This window comes from Sphaerodactylus townsendi, linkage group LG06 (genome assembly GCF_021028975.2).
Source record: "Sphaerodactylus townsendi isolate TG3544 linkage group LG06, MPM_Stown_v2.3, whole genome shotgun sequence".
In the NCBI taxonomy this organism is placed as follows: Eukaryota; Metazoa; Chordata; class Lepidosauria; order Squamata; family Sphaerodactylidae; genus Sphaerodactylus; species Sphaerodactylus townsendi.
In genome coordinates this window covers 112,321,667-112,339,107 of record NC_059430.1, presented here as the reverse complement: position 1 = coordinate 112,339,107, position 17,441 = coordinate 112,321,667, and the positions used below count along the sequence as shown (strand labels likewise).

At 48.0% G+C, this 17,441-nt stretch overlaps 1 protein-coding gene across 1 annotated transcript in view; it reads left to right on the top strand.

The window, feature by feature from the left end:
- Positions 1-17,441, top strand: part of SDC3 (syndecan 3) — a 132,051-nt gene that overhangs the window by 558 nt on the left and 114,052 nt on the right.

Sequence of the window (17,441 nt, the reverse complement as noted above, 5' to 3'; positions counted from 1 at the left end):
TGCTCGCGGGCGCCTCCCTCCACGCCCCCTTCCCCCCCCCCCCATCCCCAGTCCCTTCGCTTCAGCGCTGCTGCTGCGGGTGGCGTCTTCTCGGAGGGGGCGGGGTGGGCAGGAGGGGGCCGCTGACCTGCAGGTTTACTCGGGAGGAGCCCTGGCGGGGCGTTGCCTGGCCTGCGAGGGTGCAGATCTTCCCTCTGGGCAGGCAAGGCTTGGACGGCACCCCGCTGTGGGGGCTTGGCTCTCAGGCTTGAGTTGGAGCCCGCTTGCTTGCCCGGAGAGGCCGGGCGCTCTCCGTTGGGGGGGGGGGGCGTCGATCCAAGTTAACCCCCCCCCCCCCCCCGTAACTTGTTTGCCTAGTCTGAAGCATATATATCTCCTCGTCCGGACATCCTGCCGCGTGTCCTTTGGGGTTGCTCCCGGACAAACGCCTGCAGGATCTGCCCATGCAGAAGTCCGGGGCGAGAGTGTGGGGGTATGCACGGGAAACCCCCCCCCCCATTAATCTCTGCAGCGCTTGCAGCCTTCCGGGCATTGTTCAGCCTCCTGTAGGCCCGATCTGTGCTCTTCTGGGGGGTGGGGGTGTTGTGCATTTGAGTGGGTGGGGGGAGAACCGTCGCTTGTGGATGTCATTTGAAGGTCGGCTGAGGAAAGGGCTTCTCCCCCAATCCTATCCTCTGGGGATTTCCATGCAGGCGGGGAGGGGTGTGCGCGCACATATGTATGTATGCACGTAGATGCTATGCTATGCTATCCGGTTTCTTGGAGGGTGGGAGCTGCAGAGAACTGGTGCGGTGGCCGAGGCCAGGGGTGTGGATTCTCTGGGAGCTGGAGAGTCCATGGCTTTTCCGCTAAGCCCTTTCCCGCTTTCTGCCTGGGGAGGGGGAGGGGGAGGGCTGGCCCCGTGGGCAGCATATGAATGCCTCTGGTCTGGTTCCTTTTCTGAGGATGACCAGACGGACCCCCTGTCCGGAGAGACCCTTAGTTGTTCTTGCAGCCAGTGTTGGAGACGGGAGGTGGCCCGGGAAACAGGGGAGGAGCATGGGTGCCTTGTTGAGATTCCCTGCACACACCTTTGGGGTCTGGGAGGTAACTTGTGTGATCCTGGGTCGAGTCAGCGCCGGGCCGAGCTCTTTGAAATTAACGGGAGAGCTGTAAATGTCACTCTGCTAAATCTTCTGCAAATGTCATTCCTAGCAAGGTCTCCTTGACTGCTTTACTTGTCAACTGGTTTTGTGGGCCCTTCAGTGGGGCGTGGCTCGGGGGTAGAGCACCCAGTAGGCATCTGGAAGATACCAGGTTCGATCCCTGGAATCTCCGTTGGAGAAGATCTGGTAGAAGGTGACAAGAAAGGACTTTGCCTGAAAACTTGGAAATCCTCTGCCAGGCTGAGTAGACGGTATTGGCCTTGATGGACCGATGGCGTGGCTCAGTATCGGGCAGCTTCAAGTGTTGAGTAGGGGCAGTGGCTCAGTGGGAGAATGTTTGCTTTTCATGCAGAAGGTGCCATGTTCGGTCCCCTGCATCTCCAGTTGAAAGGCTCAAGATGGTTGGTGACAGGAGAGACCTCTCTAGAGAGGGGCTCTCGATCTGAACAGGTCACCCCACAGGCTTCACTATGATACGGTGGAGATCTGAACTGGGATCTCCCAGATCCTCATCCAACAAACGGCATGCCTTTTTTTTTTGCTTCTGATGCTTTGCCCCCCCCCCCCCCCGGGACACCCAAAGGATCCTAGGCCTCACTCACACAGGGTGGAATGGTTAAGAGCAGCTAAACTCTAATCTGGAGAACCGGATTTGATTCCCCACTCCTTCACCCGAGTGGCAGAGGCTTGTCTGGTGAACCAGATGTGTTTCCGCACTCCTTCACTCTTGGGTGACCGTGGGCTAGTCATGGTTCTTTGGAACTCTCTCAGCCCCACCTACCTGGCAAAGGTGTCTGTTGTTGGGAAAGGAAGGGAAAGGAGCTTATAAGCCACCTTGAGTCTCCATACAGGATAGAAACGGGGTATAAATCTGAACTCTTTTTCTTCTAAGAACAAGCCACCAAGTTGTATCTATGAGCAGAAAATCTTGATTTGTTTCACTCTCTGCAAAGGAGGGGCTTGTGATATAGCAGTGTGTGTGTGTTCTGTGACCTACCTGAGGATCCCTTTCCAGGGACCACCGCTCTACAATTTTGTGCTGGGGCCATTTCAAACGAGCCCCAGTTCCAGCAATATCTCAACCTGATTTCTCAACGATATCTGGGCCCTCGCTCTGACAATATTTGTTGAATCGAGGAGTGGGAACAGATGCCCTTCCCACCTGGATCAATCAGCACCTGAGATGATTTACAGAATCCCCCAGCCTTGATGGACCTGAGGCGTGACTCAGTATAAAGTACAGCAGAAGGTTTCACGTTCAATCCTTGGCACCTCCAGTTAAAAGGCTCAATGTAGTAGGTGACAAGAAAGACTCTCTAGAGACTCTAGAACAGTGGTGGTGAACCTTTGCCGCTCCAGATGTTATGGACTACAACTCCAGATGTTATGGACTACATGGCCAATTGCTCATGCTGGCAGGGGCTGATGGGAATTGTAGTCCATAACATCTGGAGTGCCAAAGGTTCGCTACCATTGCTCTAGAAACTCTAGAGAGGAGCTGCCAATCTGAATAGACAATACGGACCTTTTTGGAATGATGGTCATAAGGCAGTATAAGACAGCTTCGTGTGTTCATGGAATGGTGGAATGGTCCCGCCTGCTGCTGTGGATCTTCCAGATCAGGAGTCTGCAACCTGCAGCTCTCCAGATGTTCATGGACTACAATCCCCATCAACTCCTGCCCAATTGGCCATGCTGGCAGGAGCTGATGGGATTTGTAGTCCATGAACATCTGGAGAGCCGCAAGTTGCAGACCCAGATCAATGAGAAACATATAATCTATTCTGGAAGAAGTGCCTGTCAGCTTGGGATACAGGCCGGCTTGTTTGGTGGTTGCTGCTCCCTTTTGAGTCAAGGGTCAAGCTGAGATGACATGTTGCTGATGAATGCCCAGAGTTTCTAATGAAACAATATAGTAATGCTGTGGTTAAGAGCACTCTAATCTGGAGAACAGGGTTAAATTCCCTGCTCTGTCACTTGAGCTGTGGAGGCTTTTCTGGTGAAGCAGATTAGCCTGTGCATTCCAACCCATGCGAGCTGGATGACCTTGGGTTAATCACAGTTCTTTGGAGCTCTCTCAGCCCCACCCACCTCACAGGGTGTTTGTTGTGGGGAGGGAAGAAAGAGAAAGGAGATTGTAAGTCCCTTTGAGTCTCCTTACAGGAGAGAAAGGGAGGATATAAATCCAAACTCTTCTTCTTCTTCTTCTTCTTCTAAATCAGGGGTAGGGAACCTGCGGCTCTCCAGATGTTCTCCAGATGGCCAATTGGCCATGCTGGTAGGGGCTGATGGGAATTGTAGTTCCTGAACATCTGGAGAGCCGCAGGTTCCCTACCCCTGTTCTAAATGAATCCAAAAAGGGTCCCACCTCAGGAGGTGTCTCATTTTCTAGAGAGAATCAGAGAAGTGTCTTTCTTGGGTCCAGATGTTACTGAGCTTGCCAGTGGTGGGGTGTAGCTCCAGGCACCTGTGTCGGCTGAAATTGGGGCTGCTCGTTCAAGGGTTTCCCCATAAAGCTTCCTCCCACAGGGTGTGGTATGATTGGTGTCATCTTGGTGCACGTTCTGGGTAATTTGAAAACACATCTGTTCTGGGAAACCCTTGCAAATTCCCAAAGGTACCTTGAAGTTTTAATGTTTATTGATTTTTTTTTACAATGATGTTCTGCCTGATTTGATTGATTGCTGTATGTATCCTGAGTTCATACCTAAGCATGTACATGCTGGCCCATTGAAGGTATCTGTGTGCTCTACCTATTGAAGACAAGTGGGCCTAAAGCAGACATGGGATTTTGCCGGTGGAGGCACCTCTACTGTGCAGTTCGCGCTCTACCAAAGCCTGCCTGGCATCATGTCTGCCTGGTGTAATGTCCCAGGCAGCAGTGTTTTTATTCTTCCATCCATTTCATATCCCTATAGCACAGGTGTCAAACTCGCAGCCATCCAGATGTTAGGGACTACAGTCCCCATCATCCCCTGCTAGCATCATGATGGGAACTGTAGTCCATAACATCTGGAGGGCCGTGAGTTTGACACCTGTGCCCTATAGAGTCGGTTTTTAACTACCGTATTTATCTTTACTCTCCTAGCTTAGTAGGTTTTTCAGTGCAGGTTTTTTTGATCTGTTGTGAATGACCGCCAGGCACCTCCTCTTTTTTTAAAAAAGGCTCTTATTTTAACCTATATGTGGCTGGAATAGTATTTGAAGGACAATTATTATTATTATTATTATTATTATTATTATTATTATTATTATTATTATTATTATTATTATTATTATTATTATTATTATATTTATATTTATATTTATAAACCGCCCTCCCCCGAAGGGCTCAGGGCGGTGAACAGACAATAGATAGAGCACAATAAAATCAATAATATCGAAATTTAAATAAACATTAAATGATGGCTCTATATTATTAAAACCAACCCCATTAAAAAGCAGCGTTCTACATCAGATATATCGATGGCGTCCAACTACTAATCCCCTAAGAAAAGGAGGAGAGGAAAAGGGGCGGCAGGGTCCACAGATGTCATAGAAAAGGGTGGGGGAACCATCAGCGGCCGGACTCCCCAAAGGCCCGGCAGAACAGCTCTGTCTTGCAGGCCCTGCGGAAATCATTAAGATCCCACAGGGCCCGCGTAGCTGGAGGTAGAGCGTTCCACCAGGCGGGGGCCAGAGCTGTAAAGGCTCTGGCCTGGGTGGAGGCCAGCCGCATCATTGAGGGGCCAATCTTGCTTTTAAGCCACACCTCTTCCAGTTTTGCAAGGCATCAGCCTGAATATCCCTGACCAACCCGATCTCATCAGAGCTTAGAAGTTGAGCAGAGTGGGCCACGGTTGGCATTTGGATTGGAGACCACCAAGGAAGACCAGGCTTGCTATTTATTGTATTTACAATCTTTGTGCCCTTGCCTTTCTGCCCTTACAAGAGCCACCAAGGTGGATATACAGAGGAAGGCAATGACCAACCACCTTCGTTCATCTCTTGTCTTGAAAGCATCATGATCTTGGGATGGCCACGAGTCATTTGCAACTTGACAGTGCTCAGTTGTCGTTCTTTTTCTTCTTTTTGTCCCTTAATTTGGAATAAGCGAAATGGTTGTATGTAAACAGAAAGGTAAGAGATCGGTTTCCTAAATGGATAAGCTTGGAGGGAGGGGGAAATGAACAAAGAGCTTCATTCTTGCTCTGAGGTGAAGGGGGGGGGGCATCTTGACTTTAGCCTGCATGCAGTGAAAATGCTGTAGGTTCCACTCGCGCGGTGGTTCTCAACCTGGGGGTCGGGACCCCTTTGGGGGTCGAACGACCCTTTCCCAGGGGTCGCCTAAGACTCTCTGCATCAGTGTTGTCCATCTGTAAAATGGATAAATGTTGGGGTTGGGGGTCACCACAACATGAGGAGCTGTATTAAAGGGTCGCAGCATTAGGAAGGTTGAGAACCACTGCACTAGTGGTTGCCCCTATTGTGGCACTCAGTCCTGTCATTGGAAAAGGGAATGGGATCCATTGAGGACGCCCCAGATAGAAAAGCTGGTTATGCTTCACGGAAGCCCCATGAGACCTCGACACTAGCCATTAGAGCAGTGGTTGCTGCAGCCCTCATTTCCAGGACTACAATTGTTTGGGCTCGAAAACGGAACCATCTAATTCCCAGTGTCGATAAAAGGGCAACCAAGGGTGCCAACCACGTCCTCAAGGTTGTCATCTTCTTAGCAGACACATCCCTCAGCATCATGTCTTTTACCACTTGCTCAATGGCTGTGGCTGCTACAACCGGATCTGCTCTGTGGTTGACCTGCCTGGCAAGCTGGTCTTCACTCCTAGTCAATTGCTGTGACCGACCCTTCCCAAGGCCACCAGCCGTTTGGAAGTGAGCTGGATATGATCCTGGTGGAGACCAATGACTGAAAGAAAGCCATGCCTAGAAACCCACGGAGGGATGACATGAGAACCTTTTAACCAAACTTCTTTTGATCTCATGACACATTATCATGAACCAGACCTGACCAAAGGAGGTCAAGCAGTAGAGATTTTTTCATAGAGTCTCGCATTTCAGGAGGTCATCTCAGTTCCAATCCTACTGATAAGACAGTACCGAACCAACAAGGAAGACAGTGATGCCAGGTCTTTGCCAGTGGGGGAACAGCTACAGCAGTTGGCTACAATTGCAGCCAGATCACTGGGCACAACAACTCATACAATTTGGTTATGCCATAGAGTTTACCAGCCTTCTCTCTGGCCACTTTCACCACTCCTCTATCTCTTGCGGGGGGGGGGGCACACACCAGGATCTTGGCTGCCATAGAACATCTGCTGAAAATAGAGTGATAGAGTCTTTTCCTCACTCAGAAGTCTATTCCACCTTCTTTGCAGTTCCCAAGAAAAATGGCGACTGGTGAGCCTTTTGCGACCTCAAATGCGCCAACAGATTTGTGGCACAAAAACACTTTTGCATGGAGATTCTACGCTTAGTCTCTTACGCTCTGAATCTTGGGACCTTCATGACCTCAGTCAACCTCACCAACACTTCCTTCATAGTTCCATTGATGCAAGACATCAGAGGTTGCTCGGATTCTCTTATCAGGACCTGCACTTCAAATTCAGAGCACTTCCTTTTGGACTAGTCTTGGCTCCTTGAGTCCCCCCCCACCCCAAGGTAATGTTGACTCTAGTGGTGTTGGCTCAGAGATAGGGAATACAAATCCAGCCCTGCCTGAATGACATCCTGATTTGTTTGCTGTCCAGGGAACAGGTCTTCAAAGTTACAAGCAGAACTGTACAGATCCTGGAAGCTTATGGCTGCCTCTTGAACAGAGAGAAAAGTAATCTTATCAACAGCAATCAACAGCACTTGAGAGTCATAGTAGACACTGAAAAGAATATGCTACCTCTATCTGCCAGGTGACAACATCAGCAAGATTTCAAATATGGTGAAGACCACAGCCAAAGCCAAGTCCACTCAGTGGATGTCTCTGACTTTCTACAGGGATTTCTGATAGGCTCAGATTAGACTTGGTTCCATGGGCTCATGTACACTATACACTCCATATTCCTCCATCTCTACCTTTACCAGATGGAGATCAAGGAAGTGACTTTATTCCTACCACTGAGACAGAGCATGATCTGGTAGACCAAAGTCAATAATCTGAGGCAAGGATCTTATATCTAGAAGTCTCTTGTGCAAATCTTTGTAGATGTCCATCTGTCCGGTTGGGGCACCTCTCTACAAGGGCATCCAGTCCAGGGTTCCTAGACACAGGAAGAGAAGAGATTGAATATCCATGTCCTGGAACTCAGAGCCATCAAGAAGGTGCTTTGAGAATTTCAGTCAAAAGGAAGGGAACCACATGTCCCCATCAGGATGGACATCAACTCTGCCAAGGCTCATATCAACAAACAGGGAGGGTCCAGATCGTCCACCTTGCATCGAGAAGTGCAGAGCATCCTTTCATGGGCAGAGACACACTTGCAATCGATATCTGCTGAACACGTTCAGGAGTCACTTGACATGTCGGCCAACTGGTTAAGCAGGCAGATGATAGCAGAGAATGAGTGGTCTTTCAAGGAGAAGATGTTCCAACAAATTGTGTACAAATTTGGTCTCCCAAGGGTAGACCTCTTTGTCTTGGCTTCCAACCATCAAGTACAGCAGTTCTTCTCCAGATACCACCATCCACAGGCAGAACAAGTGGATTGTCTAACCTCACCTTGTCCCAAAGGAGTACTATATGCCTTCTTGCTGCTTCCAGTGATACCAAAGGCAATGAGGAAGATATACCAGGAGCGGGTGTTAGTCATCTTTATGGCTCTACAGTGGCCTTCCAGACCCTGGCTCCCATCTTTAGTGGAACCATCCATACAAATGCCCTTGCACATTCTGGTGACTCAATACATGCTACATCAGAGTCAGACATGGTATCCAGGTTGACTTTGACAGAACACGTGGCTGTTGAAAGGAACAGGTTGCTGTACCTAGTGTATTCTCCAGGAGGTGTGGAAACCATTGTGGTTTCTAGGAAAACATCCACCAAACATATGAAAAGCCTTTGCGAGGTGGTGCCATCACAAACAAGTTGACACTTTAAACCCATGTCTGTGTTACATATTATCCTTTTTGCAAAATGGGGTCAAGCAGCAGTTTAAGGCTTCCACTCTACAGATGTACAGGTCTACAAGGCCAGCAACATTCCTATACAGTAGAACCTCGGTTTTCATTGACTTCAGTTTTCACCGGTTTCGTTTTTTGTTGATTTTTTCCGTGAAAAATTTGTCTCGGTTTTCATCGGATTGCCTCGGATTTCGTCGGCGTACACTTGTTGCTTACACGCTTTGTACCATGGTAGCATTTTTCAGCTGTTCTTGTCAATGCCTTATGTTTATTAGATTCCTTCGTGTTGTTTTTCTTTGCCTAGAAAGTACCTAAACTGGGCTTAGGAGGTTCCTGCCTGGGAGGCAGGAAGTGACTATTTTAGTCCTGCCTCCATGAGCAGCCTCTGGAAATCGCCCAACGCCAAGATTTCCTCCTTACTTCAGAGCACAAGGAGCCCTCACGGTAAGTATCCTAGGTTCTGTTCTCTCTGCATTTTTTGTGGGGGTGGTGGGTTGATTACCTCCCATCTCCAGCAGTCTTTCCCAGGGTTAGGGTGCCCTCAACATTCCCCTCTTTGCCTAGGGTGCCCTCAACATCCTCTCGACTGCCCTCAACATTCCCTTCCTCACAGAGGTCACTGGGCATGCTCCAGAAGTTTTTCCCCAGCAGCCTCTTGACTGCCCTCAATATTCCCTCCCTTGCAGAGGTCACTGGGCATGCTCAGATTTTGCTGGGCTGTTTAGGGTTTTTATTTTCCTTTACTTCATGTATACTCCCTCTTTCTCCTCAGTGAGCAGCCCAAAAGCAGCTCTTCTGTCATGTTACAATTTACAAAGAGATTGTTTGGCATACCTGGGGCATGCCAGAACTTCGTCTAGGGATGGCCCCAATGGGTCACCATGTTTCCTATTAAATAGCATGCAGATGGGGTGTTTGAACCCTGCTTTCAAATACTACGAGAACCTGTCATGTTTTCAAGAATGTGGGAAGCTGCAGGGAGACATTTGGGAGGCATGTTTGCCAGTAAACAACTGCCTGTGAAACCACATTTTCCCTTGGAGAAAGTTTATCCTCTGCTCTTTCACGGGCAGTTTTTCGCAGACTCCTGCCGGCGTTTGGTCCCTTCGCTCCCCACCTTCCTATCTCTAATGTAAGGAGCTCTTATTTTGGAGAAAAAACATTCCACAGCGAGGGAGTTGTTACAGGCCTCTGCCCTGACGGATGGTTTGTTTTAAACACCCGCCGTCGCTCTGCATATTTTAATGCAGACTTTGCCTCTGGTTAGTTTCCGCAGTAGGTTTGGGGATCTTGTTTTGTTGCTGGGGGATTTTGTAAACCATCTCGGGTGCTAATTGATCCAGGCGGGAAGGACATCTGTTGCAGCTCCTCAATTAAACAAATGTTGTTACAGCTGAGGGTTGGGATATAATTGAGTGTCATTTGTAGAGAGTGCACCAAACAAGGCTTCTCTGCTTGGGGGTACAGCTGTGCCAACGGGGAACTTGGTAGCTTGTTCTTAGAAGGAGGAGGTGGTTTGGATTTATACCCCCCTCCCTTCTCTCCAATAAGGAGGGTCAAGGCAGTGTACAAATTCCTTTTCCTTCCTCTCCCCACAACAGACACTTGTGAGATAGGTGGGGCTGAGAGAGTTCTGAGAGAACTGTGACCGACCCAAGGTTACCAAGCAGGGATGGAGGGGTGAGGAAACAAATCCAGTTCACCAGATTAGAGCCCACCGCTTATATGGAAGAGTGGGGAGTCAAACTGGCTCTCCAGAGGAGAGTCCACCTGCTCTTAACCACTATACCACTAGGATCCTTTGGGTGTCCCTGGGGGTAAAGAAGCAAAAAGACATTCTCTGTGTTGGATTAGGGCAGGGGTCTTCAAACTATGGCCCTCCAGATGTTCATGGACTACAATTCCCATCAGCCCCTGCCAGCATGGCCAAGTGGCAGGGCTGATGGGAATTGTAGTTCATGAACATCTGGGGGGCCATAGTTTGAAGACCCCTGGATTAGGGTCTGGTAGATCCCAGTTCTGATCTCCACTGCTCTATTGTGAAGCCTGCTGGTTGAGCTGGGCTTTATCTCATGAAGTTGTGGAGAAGAGATAACTTCATACTCTGCTCTGAACTCTGTGGTGGAAAAGTTGGAAAAAATGTCTTAGGTGGCTGGAACTCCCCTTGGACACTGTCCTCTGCCTTTGCTACTATGTTCTGTCCCTTAACTCTTATCCCCCCCAAAGACTTTTCTATGTATGATCTACTGCCTACAGTTAACATTTTCAGTTTCAACTTGGACAATTCTGGAAATTTGAGGATGGGGCCTGGGGGAGAGTGGCATTTGAGCAGGAGAGGGATCTCGGTGGGGTATGATGCCACAGAATCCACTTTTTCAAGGCAGCCTTTAAATTGGTCTCTATAGTCTGGAGAGCAGGTGTCCTTCTGGGAGATCTTCAGGTTTCACTTGGAGGTTGGCAACTGTCAGGTCTCAAACTTTGAAGCAATAAACAGACGGCATCAAAGCACCCAGCTTGGCAAAACATGGCTTTTGCTACCCATTTTATTACAATGTAGATCCCCCCTCCCTTTCCCCCAAGGAATGTGAGAAAGAGTTAGTTTGGAGCAGAGGCACCCCAACATCAGTGATAGATAGAGATAAAGCCACCTGGCATCCTACCCACACAGGACAGTGGAAACAACCCTGTTTCCCATGGGACTAGAGTGTCAGGAGAAAGCCTCGCTATCTACATGGCATGTGAAGCCATAAAGCAAGATCAAGGAAAGAGTGTCCCAGAATAGCAGCAATAACATGTAGCAGGCTGGTTACATATATCTTGTAGCAGTTACATTGGGAATGCATCTCAATCACTAGATACAATCCCCCTGACAGCAACCCTGCCCTCCCTCCAGTTCCCAGCATCCTTCTAGTGTGGTTTAGTGGCTAAGCTAGGATCTGCGAAACCCAAGTTCAAATCTCCACTCGGCCTCGGAAGCTTGCTGAGTGACCATGGATCAGTCACACCCTCAGCCTAACCTACCTCACAGGGTTGTTGTGAGGATAAAATGGAGGAGAGGAAAACAGTGTAAGCTGCTTTGGGTCTCCATTGAAGAGAATGGCGGATATAACTAAAGCAAACAACTGTGTTGCGCCATAAATGCACAAGGTCAAAGCAAGACATATAATCCCCTGTTCTGCACGAACTACTTTGAGAAACATTTATAACCACCCCCTGTGTTTCCAGTTCCATGAAGGACCCGAGTGACTTCCTCCTCATGTTGATAACCTCTCTGCATCATTTCCCCCTAGACCTGCTTTCCCTTTTGGGGGTCAATTTTGGGTCCTGCTGATTTGGCACTGTTGCCATTTGGGCAGTGTGAGCTAACCACTGGTGACCATTATCTGTGTGAGGAGAATGAATGACCCCCTAGAATGGGCTCCTGCTGAGCAAAGGAGAGCCATTTGTACAAGTGGTTCTCCCAAGACACGAGCTTGTAGTGGAAACCAGTGTGAAGTCCACCCATAGCCTCTGGGACCTTAGCTTTATGTTGCTACAGCAGACTTTGGGGAGGGGGGTATTTTAAGGTTGGAATGCTAGTGGTTGGATCCTCAACTTGCCATTCTTCTGAAGGGGCAGCTGTTCTGCCTCTGGACTCATGTTCGCTTAGGATTCAAGCCTGGGTGGTTAATGCGGCATGCTAAAAACAGGATTTAAGCGTACTAAATAGCAATTAATAATAAACAAAAAGCACCGCCAGTCCCGTTGCTTAAGAACACAAACGCACAAACTTCAACACTTACTATTAATTTACTAAGCGAATTTTAAAGTGAAAATAAGTGCACTATTGTCCAAACCACCCATGAACAGACATAAATACAAAAAGTTACAAAAAATACAAACCGCTAACAATATACATATTCAGAAAATACAATTGGTTATTGTGCTATTTGCCATTTCCCTGATATGAAATGTCCTCAGCCTGTCTTGCAATCCAGTAGGAAAATTGGCACGGGGGCACCCAGTGGACATGGTTCCCCTCCACTTGTGATTTCTCAAATGGTGCATAGAGAATCACATGAACTTTATCCACATGTCAGGCACTTATGCAGAGAGTTGGGTTCACATGCATCTTTTAGGGAACCGGGTTCTCTGTCCTGCCGTTGACTGGCAGCTTCAAGATTCTTGGGCAGGGATTGATTTCTTAACCTTACTACACAAGTTCCTTTTAACTGAAGGTGGCAGTGTGTTTAGAACCTAAGCCTTCTTTACTTGCTCTGCCACTGAGCTGTAGTCTCCCATGGGAAACCTATCTTCCTAAGCCAGCATGGTGTAGTGCAGGGGTCCCCAAACTTTTTAAACAGGGGGCCAGTTCACTGTCCCTCAGACTGTTGGAGGGCCGGACTAAAAAAAACTATAAACAAATTCCTATGCACAAATGATTGTAAAATGTTTGATTTCACCTTTCAGCCTTTCTGTCATGGCCTATTTTTAGAACAGTGACCAAAGTATGTCAAGTACAGAGTGGGCTCCAAATATTGTTGGGGAGGCTGTGGAATACCTTCCCCTGTAAAAAAAAAAAAAGCAGAAATTTCCCAATGAAGCATTCCATCTAACCCAGGATCAGGTTTCTTCCTGGGTTCTTTCCTCCCTAGCAGCCAGCGAGCGATTCGCCAGCCTGGCTGATGCCAATGGGAGTGAGGCAGAACAGAAAGCCTGAGAGCAACACATGGAGTAGTCGAGAGGGAAGGGCGGAGCAGGCATTGCCACATGTAAGGTTTCCAACTCTGGGTCAGAAAATTCATGGAGATTTGGGGGTGCCATCATGTAACTGCAATCAACGGCCATTGGGGCCGGTTCCTCCTCTCCCTCGAGCCCCCACTGCACATGAATGGAGCCATCGCCACCATGTCTGGCGGGCCGGATAAATGCCTTCAGGGGGCCACATTTGGCCCCCGGGCCGTAGTTTGGGGACCCCTGGTGTAGTGGTTAAGAGTGGTGGACTCTACATCTGGAGCTCCTGCTTTGAATCCACACTCCTCCACAAGAGCAGCAAACGCTTACCTGTTCCTACACATGAAGCCTGTTGGATGACCTAGCCACAGTTCTCTTAGCACTCTTTCAGCCCAACCTACCTCACAAGGTGTCTGTTGTGGGGAGAAGAAAGGAAGGTGCTGTAAGTTGCTTTGAGACTTCTAAGAGTTGAGAGAAGTTGGGTGTAAATCCAAACTCTTCTTCCTCCAATGGGCAGGAGAGGATAATGCCATTTATTTACTCCCCCAGTGTTTCAAAGCCGCTGCTGACTGGTAGTGTGGTGAGGAAAAGCAAATAAAGGGAAACCAAGGGGGAAGCCAAATTGGCTGAATCGATGCTTTTGGATGGAATGCTTTTTTTGTGTCAAACATTTCCAAGTGCCACTTAACCTCACCATTCACCATAGCGATGCTCACAGAGACTGAATCCTTTGTGTGGTTCTGCTCTTGCTGGAGCGCTTCCTGCCAAAGGTATGCTTTATGTACCTATCTGGGAATTGAGTGACGATTAAGGGCTTGTGAAGTGCTTTTGGATCCAGCAGGTCTAGTATTTAGCGAATGCTTTTCGGCCTTCAGAACCCTGCTGTCTTTTTCTTTGTTCAGACAGGTGCAAGAGCATCACCGCATTGTGTGTTCCTGCTTTCGAGGTGTTTGTAGGAGCAGAGGCTCTCTGTTCAAGCTGGGTCCCTGGATCCCCCCTCCTCAAAACCCATATCTTGAATCTCGAGGCTTTCAGTTCCAGGGGGAAAAGAAAACCAATCCTTAGCTGCTCTTCCGCGTTCTCTCCCTTCCCTGGCAGTTTTTTTTTAATTGGTTCCTTTTATAGTGAAAGTGTCTCCTGGCTCATATTCCTGGCCAAAGTTTTGATTTTGTTATAGTTGTGAAGGCATTGGTGTAATTGACATTTCAGAAGAAATTTCAGAAGGCTTCTATTTCTTCCTACTGCCAGCCTGCTGCTGATAACACAAAAGACTGAATTGGTCTCACAAGTTTGCGGCATGCTACGCAAGAGCTGCTATCTTGTTCATTTTCCTTCCGGAACTTTACAGCAATATCCAGGATTGTCCATGCCTTCGTTTTAAATTCTCACAACCCTCCTGTGAAATAGGTTAGGCTGAGTGGGTAAAACCAACTCACGGTCATCCAGTGGTGAGTTTAATAGCAGGGTGAGGATTAGAACTCGGAACCACTTCTGTCTGTGTATTCTCAAAGGCTTCCAGGGCCAGAATCTACAGGCTTTTCCAGACTAGATGTCCGTGGGTTGGTGGTTTTTACTCCAAACTTTAGATGCGGACTGAGGAGTTTGTTTCTCCTCCATTTTCCTTTTCAAGTGCCAAAACAGCCGTGATATGTCCGTGTGCATGGCCGTTCTTGGACTTGAAAGAATATGACGGTGGTGAGAACACCTTAGCCTACTGTGCTGTGGATACTATCAGGATTGGACCCTCATGGCATTTTATAGCTTTAAAATAGTGGTGGTTGTTCCCATGGACACTGCCCTACCTAGTGTAGCCCTTTGTGAAGAATCTAGAGGTTCTCCTCTTCATGTGTTAACACTGTTTCTCCCTCCCTCTGACCCAAATAAAGTAATTTTTTAAATTAAAAACATATTTCCCATACATATGCTAATTGAAGATCTTTTGACTGAAATGCTGGGGATTGTGCTCACTTTGGCAGCACACTTACTAAAATTGGAATGATCCAAAGAGGCTTAGCATGGCCCGTGCTGGCGACTGAACTTGGGGCGTTTTACTACCATGGCGTAGGTCTTGTTTTACATGAACCTGCTCCTTATGAAATGAAGCTTATTGGTCCATCTGGCGCTGGACTGGCTAGGAGCAGTTCTGCAAGGTTCACATGCAGAATACTTCACTTCCAGTCCACTTTCAATGCACTTTGCAGCTGGATTTTACTGTGCAAAATAGCAAAATCCACTTGCAAACGATTGTGAAAGTGGATTATTCTGCATTCTGGGCCAAAGTCTTTCCTATCTGAGATCTTTTAACTGAGATTTTCTGTGCATGCTCTATAATGGAACATTGGCTTTCCTTTCCTTAAAATTTGGAGGAACAGCTATCTCCTCTTCTTTCTCCCTGTGGATGCACCTTGTATGTTTTATCAGAAGACAGTTCTGGTATGAAACTGCCAAATGTCTTAAGAAGGGCTTTGAGAATTCAGATGGCAGTAGCCCAGAAGTGCATACCAGTGGTGGTGAACCTTTGGCACTCCAGATGTTATGGACTACAATTCCCATCACCCCTGCCAGCATGCCAATTGGCCACGCTGGCAGGGGCTGATGGAAATTGTAGTCCATAACATCTGGCGTGCCAAAGGTTCGCCCCCACGGGCATAGACCAAACATGCTTTATAGTAGATGAGGCTGTTTCTGTCCTGGTATGATCGGATTGGGATTGTTTTTAACAACCTTTTCTCATTGCCAGCCAACAAACTGAGTGTTCTTGGCAATTTCCAAACACATTACTTTTTCTAAGTGGTTTTTTCCCCCTCTCCTGACCTTTTCTCCTTAAATGGTTATTGGAATTAAAATGATCCACTGAACTTCAGAGGGAACTGGGGGAAAACAACCGTTCCTCCCTATATGAAGAAGAAGAGAAGAGTTTGAATTTATACCCCTCTCCCTTTCTCTCCTATAAAGAGATTCAAAGAGGCTTACAATCTCCTTTCCCTTTCCCCATCCCAACAAACACCCTGTGAGGTAGGTAAGGCTGAGAGAGCTTTGAAGAACTGTGACTAGCCCAAGGTCACCCATCTGGCGTGTGTTGGAGTGCACAGCTAATCTAGTTCCCCAGATAAGCCTCCACAGCTCAAGTGTGGGAATCAAACCCGGCTCTCCAGATCAGAGTGCACCTGCTGTTAACCAGTATGCCACTGCTCCTCCTATTTCTTAAGTATTATTATTTATTGGATTTAGGAACTGCCCACCCCCAAAGGGCTCTGTTGATAAGTATCCTCAGAGAAGAGGCCTGCACAACTTATAACCCACCTGGTCAAAATTTGGCCCTGGCAGAGTCCTACCTGGGACATCAAAAATGCTGAGCAGGGCCAGGGATTTTTGGTAGGTTGGGATAGGTGGCTGCTAAATTACGTGAATAGCAGTCTTCGGAGCCCAGGCTAGCCTGATCTTGTGAGAGCTTGGAAGCTAAGCAGGGTTGATACTTGGATGGGAGACCGCCAAGAAAGACTGGGACGGCTGTGGAGAGGAAGCCAGTGGCAAGCCACCTCTTTCGTCTCTTGCCTTGAGAATCCCTTGAGGTGGTGCTTCACAGCATCTCCCATGAGTCGGTTGTGACTTTACATTTAGGTTTGTTTTAGGTTATGGACAAATAGAAAAGTCAACAAGATGAGGGCATGCAGAAAGGGGAGGACCGTCTGGAAATCATCTTACAAGTTCTTCCCCCCCTCAAGCATCCTCTTGAGCTAAATTCTCTCTCCCCCACCCCATATTCTCATCTGCTTTCACTATTCAGTGCTCCTGGAGCATACTTGGTCCTTGTTACCTTTAGCACCTACAGGGCAAGGTTATAGGGAAGAACAGGGGTAGAGGGAGGGGAAACTGCGCCCGGGGCGCACACCCTGCGCCCCTGCCACAGCATCGCCCACCCCTGCCCTGGGCTGTCGTGCCCCCTACCCCACGGGTGCTACACCACTGGGGAAGAGGGACATTGTTGCTCATTGGATACATGTCCCATTGATGCCCCAGCTACCAAATGTCAGCAATGATCATGTTTTATTCTGATACCTGAGGTAAAATACTGTTTTACAGAATGTACTTTTAAGATTTTGTAGCTGTGTCTTATCTCTATTGATTGTTTATTGAATGTTGTGAACTGCCTCGAGCCCTTTCACCCAGGGGAGGGGAGGGGTATAATGCTAAGACAAATAAACAATAAAATAAACATGTTTTGCCCTATACCACAACATAGTTCCAGCCTGTATATTCCTAGTGCTTTAGAATTAACTGTAAGCCATTGGGTTATAACAGGGGTAGGGAACCTTTAACACTCAAAGAGCCATTTGGACCCGTGTAACCTCTGTCTCCCTAGCCCCTCCTCGTTATTTGCATAGCTCCACCCCAGCTCTTTTGTCTTGAGGGATTGTGTTGTAATGTTGGGATTGTGTGTGTGTGTGTGTGTTTAAGAAAATGTAGACAGAT